The sequence below is a fragment of the Anser anser genome, assembly GCF_964211835.1.
Source record: "Anser anser genome assembly, chromosome: 5".
Taxonomy (NCBI): Eukaryota; Metazoa; Chordata; class Aves; order Anseriformes; family Anatidae; genus Anser; species Anser anser.
The window spans coordinates 33,641,962-33,654,320 of record NC_139725.1 but is presented as its reverse complement, the minus strand read 5'-3'; the positions used below and the strand labels follow the sequence as shown (position 1 = coordinate 33,654,320).

Below are 12,359 nucleotides of genomic sequence, written 5' to 3'. Positions count from 1 at the left end.
TTTTTCTGGCACTGTGCAGAATTGCATACATGTTACCTTCTAATCCAGGCTGGCATAAAACTTAAAGGAAAAAATTCCATGTCTTAACAGCTTCTGTGACTAGGCAGTACCAGGTGTGCCACTGGTGGAAGGCCAGGAGGTCAGTGACAAGACGGCAGTTGTTGAAGTTGTTGAAGTCTACACTGTGGACAAGTGGGGAGCAGTGGGTGAAAAAAAAAAAAAAAGGATCTAATCTGTGGACTTTACAGCTGTCATGTGTTTTTCCTCTACAGCACTGACAGTTTTGTAGTTAATTAGCTGATTGTTCATAGTCTCTTTGAATTGTGACCCACTATAGCAGAACTTGTTCTCTCTGTGTGCAATGCCATTACACCTTGTCCTATAGCTATGCTGCCTGACAAAGAGTCCCTCCTTTCAGCTTTCTTGTAAGCCTCTTCTAGGTACTGGAAGACCGTTATAAGGTCTCCCTGGAGCCTTCTCTTCTCCGCGTTGGGATCAACTCTTTATCAGGGAGCGTAGTGATAGGACAAGGGGTATATTTGGAAGAAATTCTTTACTCAGAGGATGGTGAGGCACAGGAACAGGTTGCCCAGAGAGGCTGTGCATGCTCCATCCATGGAAGTGTTCAAGGCCAGGCTGGATGGGGCTTTGGGCAACCTGTTCTGGTGGGAGGTGTCCCTGCCTGTGGCGAGGGGTTGGAACCAGATGATCTTTAAGGTCCCTTCCAACCCAAACCATTCGATGATTCTATTTGTGTTCAGGTGATACCTCAACATTGTCATGTTATGTGTCAGAGCCACAGTTATGAAGCCTCATAGCTTATTAACACCAGTGTATTTTTGGATGCACTGCTTCTGAGTAAGCATGTAGTTCAGCATTTCTGTAGTATTGCATTAGCCAGCTTATGGACATACGCAGGTAGATAGAAAATTTTATAGAATAGGGGATTATTGCAGACTGTGAAGCCAACTATTTTTTTTCCATTAGATTCAGATTTTTAAAGTAATGAACCAGTAGGCATTTTAATGTCAAATATTTTTTATTCTGTTTCCTAAACTACCTCTCTTCTCTTTCATTTTGGAATTCCAGATCCTTGCTGAAATTTAAGAAGATGATAGTCCTGTTGCTTGCTCACAGGCTGTGAGATGTGGACACGTCTCTCCTAGCAAGCAAAAACTTGTCCTTCACTTCCATGGAGCTGCATGAACAAAGATCTCTTCACTTCCTGCATCAACCATCTCACCCAACGCTTAATTCACCAGATGACTTCTCCCGCAGAAGCAACCCCGCTGCGGTATCAAAACTCAAAAGCAGAGTAACAGAAATCAGCATTTGTTTCCCTGAAGAAATGTCTTCTGTGCCAGCTCTTCATCCAGCTTTCTGCATTCTGTTTTAAAATGAGAAAAACTTTGAAATCAGATGGAAGTGCAAGCTGATGTTCTTCACTGATATCTATCTCCTTCTTCATTTTAGGAAGGATAAGTTCTTCACTGTGTCATACTGGAATTCCTGGCATATAAAGCATCTGCATGCATTGCCATGCCAAACTTGACATGTATGAAAAGTTTCAGCAGGAAACGAGGACATATTTTCTGCTCTGACATACGGAAGAAACTTACCAAACAATTGGAGAAGTCCCATAACAGGTATTTTGTAGCCCAGGAACCTGGCTTGACTTTGTAGATAGATGTCTTGATGTCAACTCACATAAAGCAGCTAATGCAGAGGAACAAATGCAGAATCACTGTGTCTGTAGTGTGTAACGGCATCATCCCAATCTGTGATCAAAATGTATATTTGCATGTGTAAACCCACATAAGTGCTGGATATGAAGAGCTTTCACCAGAAGGAGAAATTACTCTGCACCACTTCATTTTTAGCAAAGAAAAATGAAGCTTTAAAGACCTTCAGGGTTACAGGATAATGATTAGGTTTGTGTTATATCATTCCCTCCTTTTGGCTTTTTATAAATCCTTAGCAGCAAAAGGAACATTCTACAGTTGAAAAGATGGGGCAGAATTTCTTTCTTTATTTAAAGAAATTAACTTCTGGTGGGATGGAAGAGACCGGAGGTGTAAAGTTGCGGTTTGTCCGCTCAGCTTCCTTTCCACAGTTTCAGCTTTTCATATTGCTGATGGAATCAGACACTTTTTATTCTTCTGTGACTGAGAATTGAGATGACCTGTATGTTTCTATCATCTAGGCCCGGTAGAACGAGCTGGTAGCCGCGTAAGAGGTATGGCTTGACAGAGAGCAGAAATGCTTAGGCCGGGCCTTTTTCTGGTTCCTCCTATTCCTTCCCAATCTAAGGCGCTATCTGTTGTTCTTATGTTTACACAAGATTCTTTGTCTACATCGTTTGTGATTATATAGGATATTTTTGACCATTCTGAGGTGGGAGTTTGTACTGTTCACATGCTCCTTGCTATGGTATTGTATATGGCAAATAAGGTTTCTTGGCAAAAAGAAATCTCCATTTCAAGTCTGGAGCTCTTAGTGCACCTTAATCCACACTTGTGATTTAGAAAATGTGATTTACTAGCTTAAAATATTTTCAAATTTGGATCAAATAAAGGTATATAGATTCTGTTAATAGGTTTGGGGGGATAATAACATGGTTGGGGGGTGGGGTGTTTTTTTGTTTTGGTTTGTTCTATTTTTCACTTTAGAAAACTGCTGGAGAGAGCCAGACAGCCTGGAAATGGCTGAAAAAGCCAACAGTTGAAATCCTTCTTAAATCTTGATGATAGATGGCGAGGGCAGCATTGCGATATTTAAAATGTAGTGAAGTTTTGTGGGGACCACGTTCCACAGCAGAGTAAGGATGAGTGTTGGTGTTGATCCTGGTCTTTGGGGTAAAGTTAGATCTGTGTATAGACTTGCATTGTAACAATAAGATTTAATGACAGCTTTACCCATTGTTTGTTTCCAAGAAGCAAAGATCAGACATGAACGCTAAGGAGAGTAGGAAAGACACTGTGTATCAAAATAATGCCAACTGTAACGAGCAGAGAGGTGCACTAAAATTGTATGCAACATTGCAATGAGCTGTGTTTCTTTTATTAGTTTAGATGAGTTACGTTAATCCTGGTGAGGCAACCACCAACTTGGCCTGATTTCTTTTAAGAATATAGGATGTCTTTGCTGAAAGTGGTCTGAATTTTCTGGTTTTAGACGCAACTAGAAAAGCACACTTACTTTTAGGTCCTCCTTTTGTTGAAACCAATAGGATTTAATGTAGATGTCTGTAGAAGCAGGATCCATCTCTAAGTGATGGAAAATACTGTTAATATCATAGGATTATACGTTGTTGGAAGGTATCTGGTATAAGAAACATCTGATCTTAAATGTGGGAAATTCCTTTTCTTCCTTTTGCCCATACTTGTCCTTCTGACATTAGTTGTTTCTTGCATAGCTGGGTGACAAAATACTTGGGGAACAGGAATGTATTTTTATCTTCTGTGGATATGTACAAAAACTAATAATTTTTCTGACTAGAGAGTAGACAATTCATGCTACTTGATTTCCACATCTGTAAGAATAACCCTCAACATTTTGTAACCCTGCATTGTAACAACAACAACAAAAAAAAACTATTTTTCCTGACTTCTAACCCAGATAACTTAAGAACATAAGCTTTCAAGTTTACTTTTAGAACGTAATATTTTTAGCAGGGCTAAAGATCTGTGGCTTTCACAGAACTAGTACTCCAACAATGCATGCCCAGAAGACCCCCACAGCCGTACCTTTCCAGCCAGCTTCTTTATAAAAGTGCTGTGTTAGGAAATGCTGCCTCAGCCTACTTACTTTTTCTTGCTCCACTTTTTCTCTATGTTGGTTGGAAATCTTCCCATGTGAAAGATTACAAAAACAAGGGGCATGTGCAATAGATCATATATATATACATATATATATTTTAATACTTGTGGACAAAATGATGTTACAAGTTGTTTGAAAACAACAAAATCACCAATGTCTTCCATTTTGAGATGTGTATAGTTCCATAAGCATTAGTGCTTTGTAGCAAACAGTAGTGCCATGTTAGGATCAGTGCATGAGCCTAGTAGTATTTTTACAATTTCAGAGTGACAAATTTATTAATAAGCAGTGATGATAATGTAATTAACAATAGAAAGGATACAGTAGAAATGTCACAAACATGGTCTAAATATGCAGTATCCTCCCTGTGACAGTGGTAATGCTATCTTTAGAAAGTGAATGCATTCACTTAATGGGCTTCATAGAGTCATAGTTAACTTTGTTTTTAGTATTTCTGTCCAACTGCAATAGTGAACTAGTGTATGTAAGCATCCAGAATTCTCATCTCTGTCACCAGTGATTCTTTTCATTTTAGTCTTTGTTGAAGGTGTGTTCTTCTATGAGCAGCATTTTCCATTTAATTATTACCCATCCTATGATATACTCAGAATTAAGAATGTGATAAAGAGTTTGTGTTTGTTTTGTGCACATCTCTACTACCTTAATATTATTTACAAAATCTATTAAGAAAAAAAAATCAAATCCAATTACATAATTATTAGAACCAGTTAAACATTATCCTTCTCATCTACTAAGTTAGTTACTGGTTGCAAAATGCTTTCTTCCAATTATAAGTAGAATACTTTTGTCCATTATTGCAGGAATGGAAAACCTTTTTTATTTCTGAAGTCCTATTGAATCTTTTAACACCTTTGGTGGATCCTGCATTTACACACATCTTAATAAGAGAGAATATAATAAGATTAAGGGCTGTTGAAAACCAACATTGCAGACTGCATCTGTTCAGCAGGCTATATCTAGCCTATGGGTCATAGATTCCCCACCCCTGTATTATTGAGAATTCAATATCCTGTGTTTTGGGTAACTTCCAGTATTGCTTTCCAGCTCTAATCTCAATTTTAATAACTTATGTCTCTCCCTCTGCTTTTTTCAGAAGGAAAGTTTAGACCAGGGAATGTTCAAATGATTTAGCACGCAATGGGCAGCTTGGACTGGTGAAATAAGAGACTGGTATGATTCCTGAGATGAGCGATGCTCTGTGGATGGCATTCTCTCATTTCCTAGGAAAAAAAAAAAGTCTTATTTGATACCAGTGTTGCTCTTCACGCATTTCTTTTACAAGAACAAAATTCTCTGTCACTTTAGAGAGGATACTGCATCTTTTTTCCCTGAGACCTGCCTGTAAATGGCCATTAGGAGGAGGGAGGGAATGGGTAGCTTGGTTTTGTAATTTTAATAGGATGTATCTCTAAAGTAATTAATCAAGTAGCATGTTCTTTGGTGCAAAACCAGTAATCCTTGCAGAGTTAATGTGTGTAACAAACCCCCCACCCCGACCCTCTGCATCTGATAAGTTTCCAAGAAAACTGGGTGGTTGGGCCATTTACAGCAGAGCTCTGGGGGACCTGTGCTCAGAGTTAGGTTCAATTCTGAACGGAAGTAGCTGTACCATTGAATAAAGTAGTTTAGTGCTTGGGAGAATCAATTGAAAAATACCTCTGAAACTGGAATGCAAAATAGCACAGTATGTAGGGGGAAGAATCCCTGATGCAAACAAAGCCATAAGATGATTTAATAAGAAAATAGAACTTTAGTAGCAATAACTGTTTTGCATGTGATAGTAAATAACTTGCATTAGCAAGACTGTACAGTAGAGTAGGTGGGTAATAACCAAATAAGTTTGTGGCGCTCTGTGCTGCAGGGAGTTGCATGAAAAGTCTCTTTTCCTAAGATGGGTGAATTCCTCTTAATGTTCCTCTCATTGGAGGGAATTTGGCACTTGAATACTTAGTTAATAATATTAAAAAAAAAACAAAACTGTTTAGCTTTGTCACACATCTGAAGCACTGTCAGTGAGTGCTGGGGGAAGTGCAGACAGTTCTTTCTGAAAGGGTAGCTGGAATTTCCCTTTTTTACAGTCTAGCACTTGCTTGGTTTTTCTGAGGGGAAACTAAACCCTTCCATATACTGGACTGTGGAAAGAACTTGGTTCTGAAGTTAGAATGCATTTTATTGTAGGTGGTACTTATTTTCTTTGTTTAAAAAGACCAACCTGAGATGGTGACAGGTCTTTAAAAAAGAAATTTATTAGATAACATTTGACACTGAAAACATTTCTTCATCCCAAAGGACAATTGTAGGATCCTAAAAATGTTACTCTGCAGCAAAAATAATTTTAGACTTGCTAAACACTCGGTTCCAAGCCATTGATTTCTGTTAATGCCTGAAGTTTTGCAGAGACAAGTACGGTGAAGCCTCTGGTAACAGAAAGGGATATTGATCTACAGCTGTAGCCTCTGCACCCAGCAAAGTATCTGCTATCAAAGGGTTACATAAAAGAGCCCTAGAAGTTCTGAAATGTCTATAGTTGATGCTGTTTTCAGTGCAGAAACATGGTCTATAGAGACAGCATGGCCCAGCAGATAATAGTGTGTTCCTAACGGAAGTATTACATCAGAAGTTTAGATCTATCTGGCTAGATTTCTGCTAGAAAGTTGAAGTAGTTTGGAATGTAACTTCCAGCTGAAGGGAAGCTTCTGATGTTCTGAAATTACATGGGTGAAGCCTTTTGGCTCTTTGTAAGTTGATAGTGGGACTGTTAAGGGCTGTGAGTGTTTCTACAGCGTAATGTAATTAAGATAAGCACAAGCATATCTAAATTAAATGTTGGCTAATATGTGTATGAAAAGCTAACTGATCTGGAAAGTTATAATCAGCTTAAATTCCAGCTATTGCATTATTGATAAACTTGGAAGCTGGCCATAGGGAGCCTTAATTTGATTGTGATCTGATTACATTAAATAAATTATAAATTTCTTGTAGTCTGTGGTCAGCAAGTACATTTACGTAATGAATTAGTAATGAAAACATGGTCACATTCAGACTTCAGAAGTATGAAATTTGTGGCTGAATAGAAATTTTCAAGGCTTTATTCATTTAGAGAAGGGGGGAGGAGGGGAGATTGAGGCTGATGTAACGAGGTGAGCTATCTGCATATTCTTCCCAGTTCAGATTTAATAAAGATCTGAATTCCATGGGGTACTGTGTTAGAAATTAATATTCACAGCCACAAAGGAAATCCCATTGCCTTTCAGCTGTCTTACTATGGCATGCGTTTTGCTCCAAACCCCTTGATTTCAGTGCTGCTAAAACTAAGTAGCAGTGCTACATGCTACCACACTGCAGCGTGGGGTATCAAAAGTGCAGTGACCACTACTGGCATGACCCCATCAGCATTACTGAACCCAGGTGATACATGTGTGTGTACTGTTCCTTACCCAGTGGTTCTGCTGTAGAAGATCTAGCCAGTACTTGTGTTGGGAATTGCAGCTTGAGGATTGCAACTTCTGCAACTGAGCATAATTATCAAATTTAGGACAAAAAAAAAAAAATTGATAGTGAATGACAACAAATTGTACCGTGCTTCAGGACATTGACACTTTATGCAAGGGTTACACTGACAAGAGCTGGCAGTGGTTTTGAGCGGAGAAGGATAGAAGAGTTTTTGATGGATAACCAATTTTACAAATAATTGCTTCCCTAGGAAAGAGTCTGGTCTTCCTTCAAAACCTAATAATCCTGCTTGCTGTTCAGGTACAGAGCTGCATAAATGGCAGTTTGAGTGAGGTTCCACTGGTTTTCTTTTACCGAATGATCCAGCATATTGCCCCTATAGCACTTTGACTGGCACGCAAAAGCCAGCAGTTGAACCAGGGTGTCTCGTTTAACAGTGCAGAACACTAACCAGGAATTCTGCTTTCTATTCCCTTTCAGTCTGCTCAGCACTATCTCCTGAGTTTTAGAGAAAGCGTAGGTGTACTTGACGTAAGCAAGGAGTGTGTTTCCGTCTCTGAGCCTATGTACCAGGTTATAGGATAGACAGATTCCCTAAGGCTTTACAAGATTTAAGGTTAAAGATAAAAAGTAACTTACTGTTCAGTGTGTCCTGTGTAAGTCTTATCTGCTTCTTTCCTCTTCCCCTCCAAACGAGTGTGTTTGCAGGTCAAATAAAAGAAGACTACTTTGTGATGCCTGAGGCATAAAGAAGTGCATGGAGAAACTGAAGGAAAGTGGCACAGGCCCACAAACCAAATCTTAGAGCTAGTATTCTAATTATGCATGATTCAAAATGTCTAGTGTAATGTAGTTATTACCAGTAAATTGAGATATGCATTTATACATAACGAAGCAATAGGAATTAATATACCAATAGCTTGAACTTCCTGCTTTGATTCTCAAACTTTGATTCTCAAACTGTTTTTTTGTCTCTTTTTTTTTTTTTTTTTTTTCAAGAATGTGCTGCCTCTGTAGAGAAAGGGGCAGAATGTATAGATAGGGACAGAAGCATGGCACCAAAACTGTAAATCAGGAACCAGGATCAGCAGAACTCGCCTTTATAACCTCTTGTCTGGTTCATTTTAGTGCCCTGAGCATGTAAAAAGCAGGGCATGGACTAAGCATGTTTAAGGGCGAGATGAGGTTTCTCACCTGCTGCAGCTGTAGCAAGGAAAAGGGTGCAGAGTTTCTTTCAAGGTGCAGGGGGGGAGCAACTGGTAAAAAAAATAAAAAATAAAAAAAATCCACAGTAACAGAAACAACGGACTCAAATTGAGTGTAGTATTTGCCAGACAGTAGGTAACAGGCTTGTGCTTGGTGAGAGAAATTATTTGGAGAAGACTGAAATTAATAAGCACAGTACAAATATTTCAGGTGTTGAATAGCTTTTTAATAGACAGTATTTTCAGGTAACTCTCTAGCCACATAGGCAGCTGTACTGAAGCATACTGGTACCAGCCAGCAATAATGGCACCTGCAGGAATGAACCTGAAAATACTGGTAATCTTGTATATTTTTTAAGTTCTTTGACAAAGAGATTTTTAAAAACAAAAAATGAGATTTGATCACTGAAGGTCTTTATCTTCTGCAACACAGGTTGCAATATAGTCTTTTTTTCTTTATTTCATTTATTAAATAAAAGGGAATTTGGGTGCCATTTTTCCGTAAACTTTTACTGTGCTCTCTGTAATATTTTCCAAGTCTTTTAGTGGGTACTGCAGTGAATTTCTGCTGGTGGTTTGAAAATAACATAGAACGCATGGCAGTGTCCGTCACTAATGCTTTTCCTAGTTTGAAGTATTCAATCACGTAGAATACTAGCATGTTACTGCAGAATTCCATACTTTTAGCTTAGCTTAATTTTGTAGGTGGGCTTAACTTGTGCAGAACACTCCTCCATGTACAGAGGCTCAGTCCCCTTTCTTAAGCAGAAATAGGAAGTGTCTTGGAGGAAGAAATTGTGTGTCAAGTTAAATCCTGATCATGCTTTGTAGCCAAGCGTCCATAAAGCACCATGATTTGGGTTTAGAATGGGGGCTGTGTTTTTCTCATGAATGCTTTCTAGATATACAAGAATTGCCAAATGAAGATAGGAATATTATTAGAGAATATTTAACTATTTTACAGTATCAAAGTTAGGTTAAATGAAATCCTTTGAGCCAACTTCTTCAAGCTAAAAGGGAATCTATTTGTAAAAAGGGTTTAGCCCAGCAGTTAACCATGGCCACCTAATGCCTAGAGGATATTCTTTAGAACACTTCATGTGGTTTTAAACCTTGTTACATGTTTTCTTTTGTGTGGTGAGTAAGCAGTTGTATCCGTTGTTAATGCTTATCCCTGTCAATATAAAACCTGGGAAAGTAAGCTACTTTAGGACTTCAGTGAAGATATCCTCCTTTTGAGAAATACAACAGCAAAGGAGAAGCATTAATTATAGTTTCTTAAAAATTATCTTAATACTTAAACAAGTTAGGGAAGACTTCTTATACTGAACTTCTGATGGCATTGCTCACAAGGGTTAGTGGAGATTACTGGTATCACTACGTACTCCCATTGCACACATTTTACATGGTAACAGTAAAAGAATGTTTCCCTGCAAATTCTAATTTTTTTTTCCAAAAGGCAGCTTGCTTTTATATCTATGCATCTTTGAGGATTTCAAGATAAGATTTTATTCTTTTGACGCTGTAAAGAGGAACTGTTTAAAAATGAACTTGGAAACTCTGCACCTGTATACAAATTTTTTTAGCAATAAAGCAGCACAGGCTGAGAATGCACTAAAACCTGGTGTGTCATTTGTTCAAAAGATAGATTAACCAAGGTACAGTGCGCTGTATCTTCAACAAGGTGCTAACTGCTTCCACTTCTGAGATGTGTGTACTTGCCGTGCCTTTGACAAAGCTTAACAATTTGAGCTAAACTTGCATATGTTTGGATATGCTTTGGATCCAGCTGTTGCAGCAGATTTCAGACACAAGAGTCTTCGACTTCCTGGAAGGCACCTGAAGAAAAATTGCCACTCCACTCAAGATGGGCAACTTATGAATAGAAGCTTCAAAGGTTATTTCAGATGGTAGCAGAAAGCTTCTGTTGCTTGCAAGATAGACCGCCTAAAAGGAGTAAGTCTCAAGACTGTTTCACATATATGTGGACTGTTTATAGTTTTGGCAGCTCAAATTCCTTTGGTGGTTGGTGTTTCACAGCCTACAGGGAAGCACAACTTTCCTTGCAGTTGCTGCTGAAAGCAGTTTTGTGAAGTGCTGTAACACAGCAGCAAGATACCACCTCATGAGGACTGTGCTGAAGAAGCCATGGCTCCCAACACCACCAGCTTTCTAAAACCTCTTACGGGATTGCTGACCCCTATGTGAGCTTATAAAAGATTCACTGTGTGATTGCGACTTCAGTAAGCCTGCTAAACCACCTTCATTTGTTTCATTTTCTGCTTGCTTTTCTCAGGAGACAGCTGCTCCTTAACTCATGTGAGAATAAAGAGAGCTGTGGCCTGACCTTCAGCTGTGTTTTTAAATCAGGTATTTAGTTAAAGAGAATCCCTCCTTCCTGAGCCAGACTGGCTGTGGCTGCACTGAAAGTATCAACACAGCTCTCAAGATGCCTAGCTAGAGGAGATTAGGTTCCACAGTAGAGAGAAAAAAAAAAAAAAAGAATATTCACCCTCCAGTTGTAGATTCAAGTGGAATTTGAATCTGGGACAGACTGTAGGATCAAAATCTGAATCAAATCTTTTAGGAAGAAAAGTTTAAGCATCACTTAAAACCTAAGGCTACAGTTTAAGTTGGTATCTTAGTAACTGTTATTCCTAAACTACTGAAGATACTGTTGTACTTATTTTGCATTTTGTAAATTAAGGTGGTTTGCTTCTTAAAACAGGTTTTATTTAAAACTCTGTACTGCTGTGAGTGTCATCAGATACAACAGGCAATAGTGCCAAGAAGAACCATGATTTGACAGACACAAAGGACCGCACTGTGACTCAGTGGAGCTGAGGTCTTCCCAGTTCCAAAGACTAGTGAAATACAATTGAAAAGCTTACAACTCACGATATTACACAAGATATTTCTGAATTTCAGCAATTTTATTTTTTAAGTCTTCTTTACAACAGTAAAGATAATAAAAAAAATGCAACTGACAGCTTTCTTTTCCTCTTAGGGGTGTGTACTTAGCTAAATGAAGGAGGACAATTTTGCACTATTTATATTATACACAGTATAAATGTGAAGTATATAACACGAAAAAATGTCAATGCAGAAACCAGAATGAATGGGCAGAAGTGAATAGTCCCATTACCTATCGTGTTTCTTGGACTGATGCAACAGAAGAACTGACACTTAAAAAGTAACAAAAAGGTGAAGTTTTACAAAGGAAAACACTTACATGAGATTGGAAGGATATTTGCACAAGGTGAGTTTAGTCACAAAACCCCAGTTAAAGACAAAGAGGCTGTTAAACATAATGCAGAAGTATTGTAAAAATAAATTTCAAAAAAAGTCTTTGTTCTTAGTAATGAGGTAACCATATACAACTCCAAACTTTACATGAATGTACAGTGAGAACTGTTGAAAAAAACAGCTCTCCAGTTAAAGGTTCAGGCTAGAGCACATTTTGGAAAAGATGATAACGTTAATCATTACAGGCAGTGAAGCAGATCTTACCAGAGTGTAACATTTATTTCAGGTAGTTACTTCTGATAGCCCAAATTTAGCTGTCATTGAGAAGTACTGCATTTATGCGCTTACACCTGTCAAAGTTGTAAAACACTGATGATAATAATCATCATTTAGAGAGCATGTACTGTTAGAATTTAACAGAGGGAGCTGCTTCTCTCCCAGCAGAATGGCTCTTGATATTGTTATTGCTTAATCAGAATAAATGGAGACAATCCAGGACTTTTAATCAAAAACCAGCACACTGAACATAAGTAGTAGCATAAATACCAGCTGTCCACATAAGCCTGCAAGGTGCCTTGCAGTGAGTTTCATCCCCTCTGCTCCAAGCCTGTTACA

At 38.4% G+C, this 12,359-nt stretch overlaps 1 protein-coding gene across 2 annotated transcripts in view; it reads left to right on the top strand.

The window, feature by feature from the left end:
- CHP1 (calcineurin like EF-hand protein 1) overlaps nucleotides 1-10,118 on the top strand; it is a 33,887-nt gene extending 23,769 nt beyond the window's left edge. For both annotated transcript variants that reach the window (XM_083836672.1, XM_083836673.1), the window contains exon 10: nucleotides 1,090-10,118. The gene's annotated coding sequence lies outside the window, so the exon portion shown is untranslated. The remainder of the gene's footprint in view (nucleotides 1-1,089) is intronic.
- Nucleotides 10,119-12,359: the final 2,241 nt, after the last annotated feature.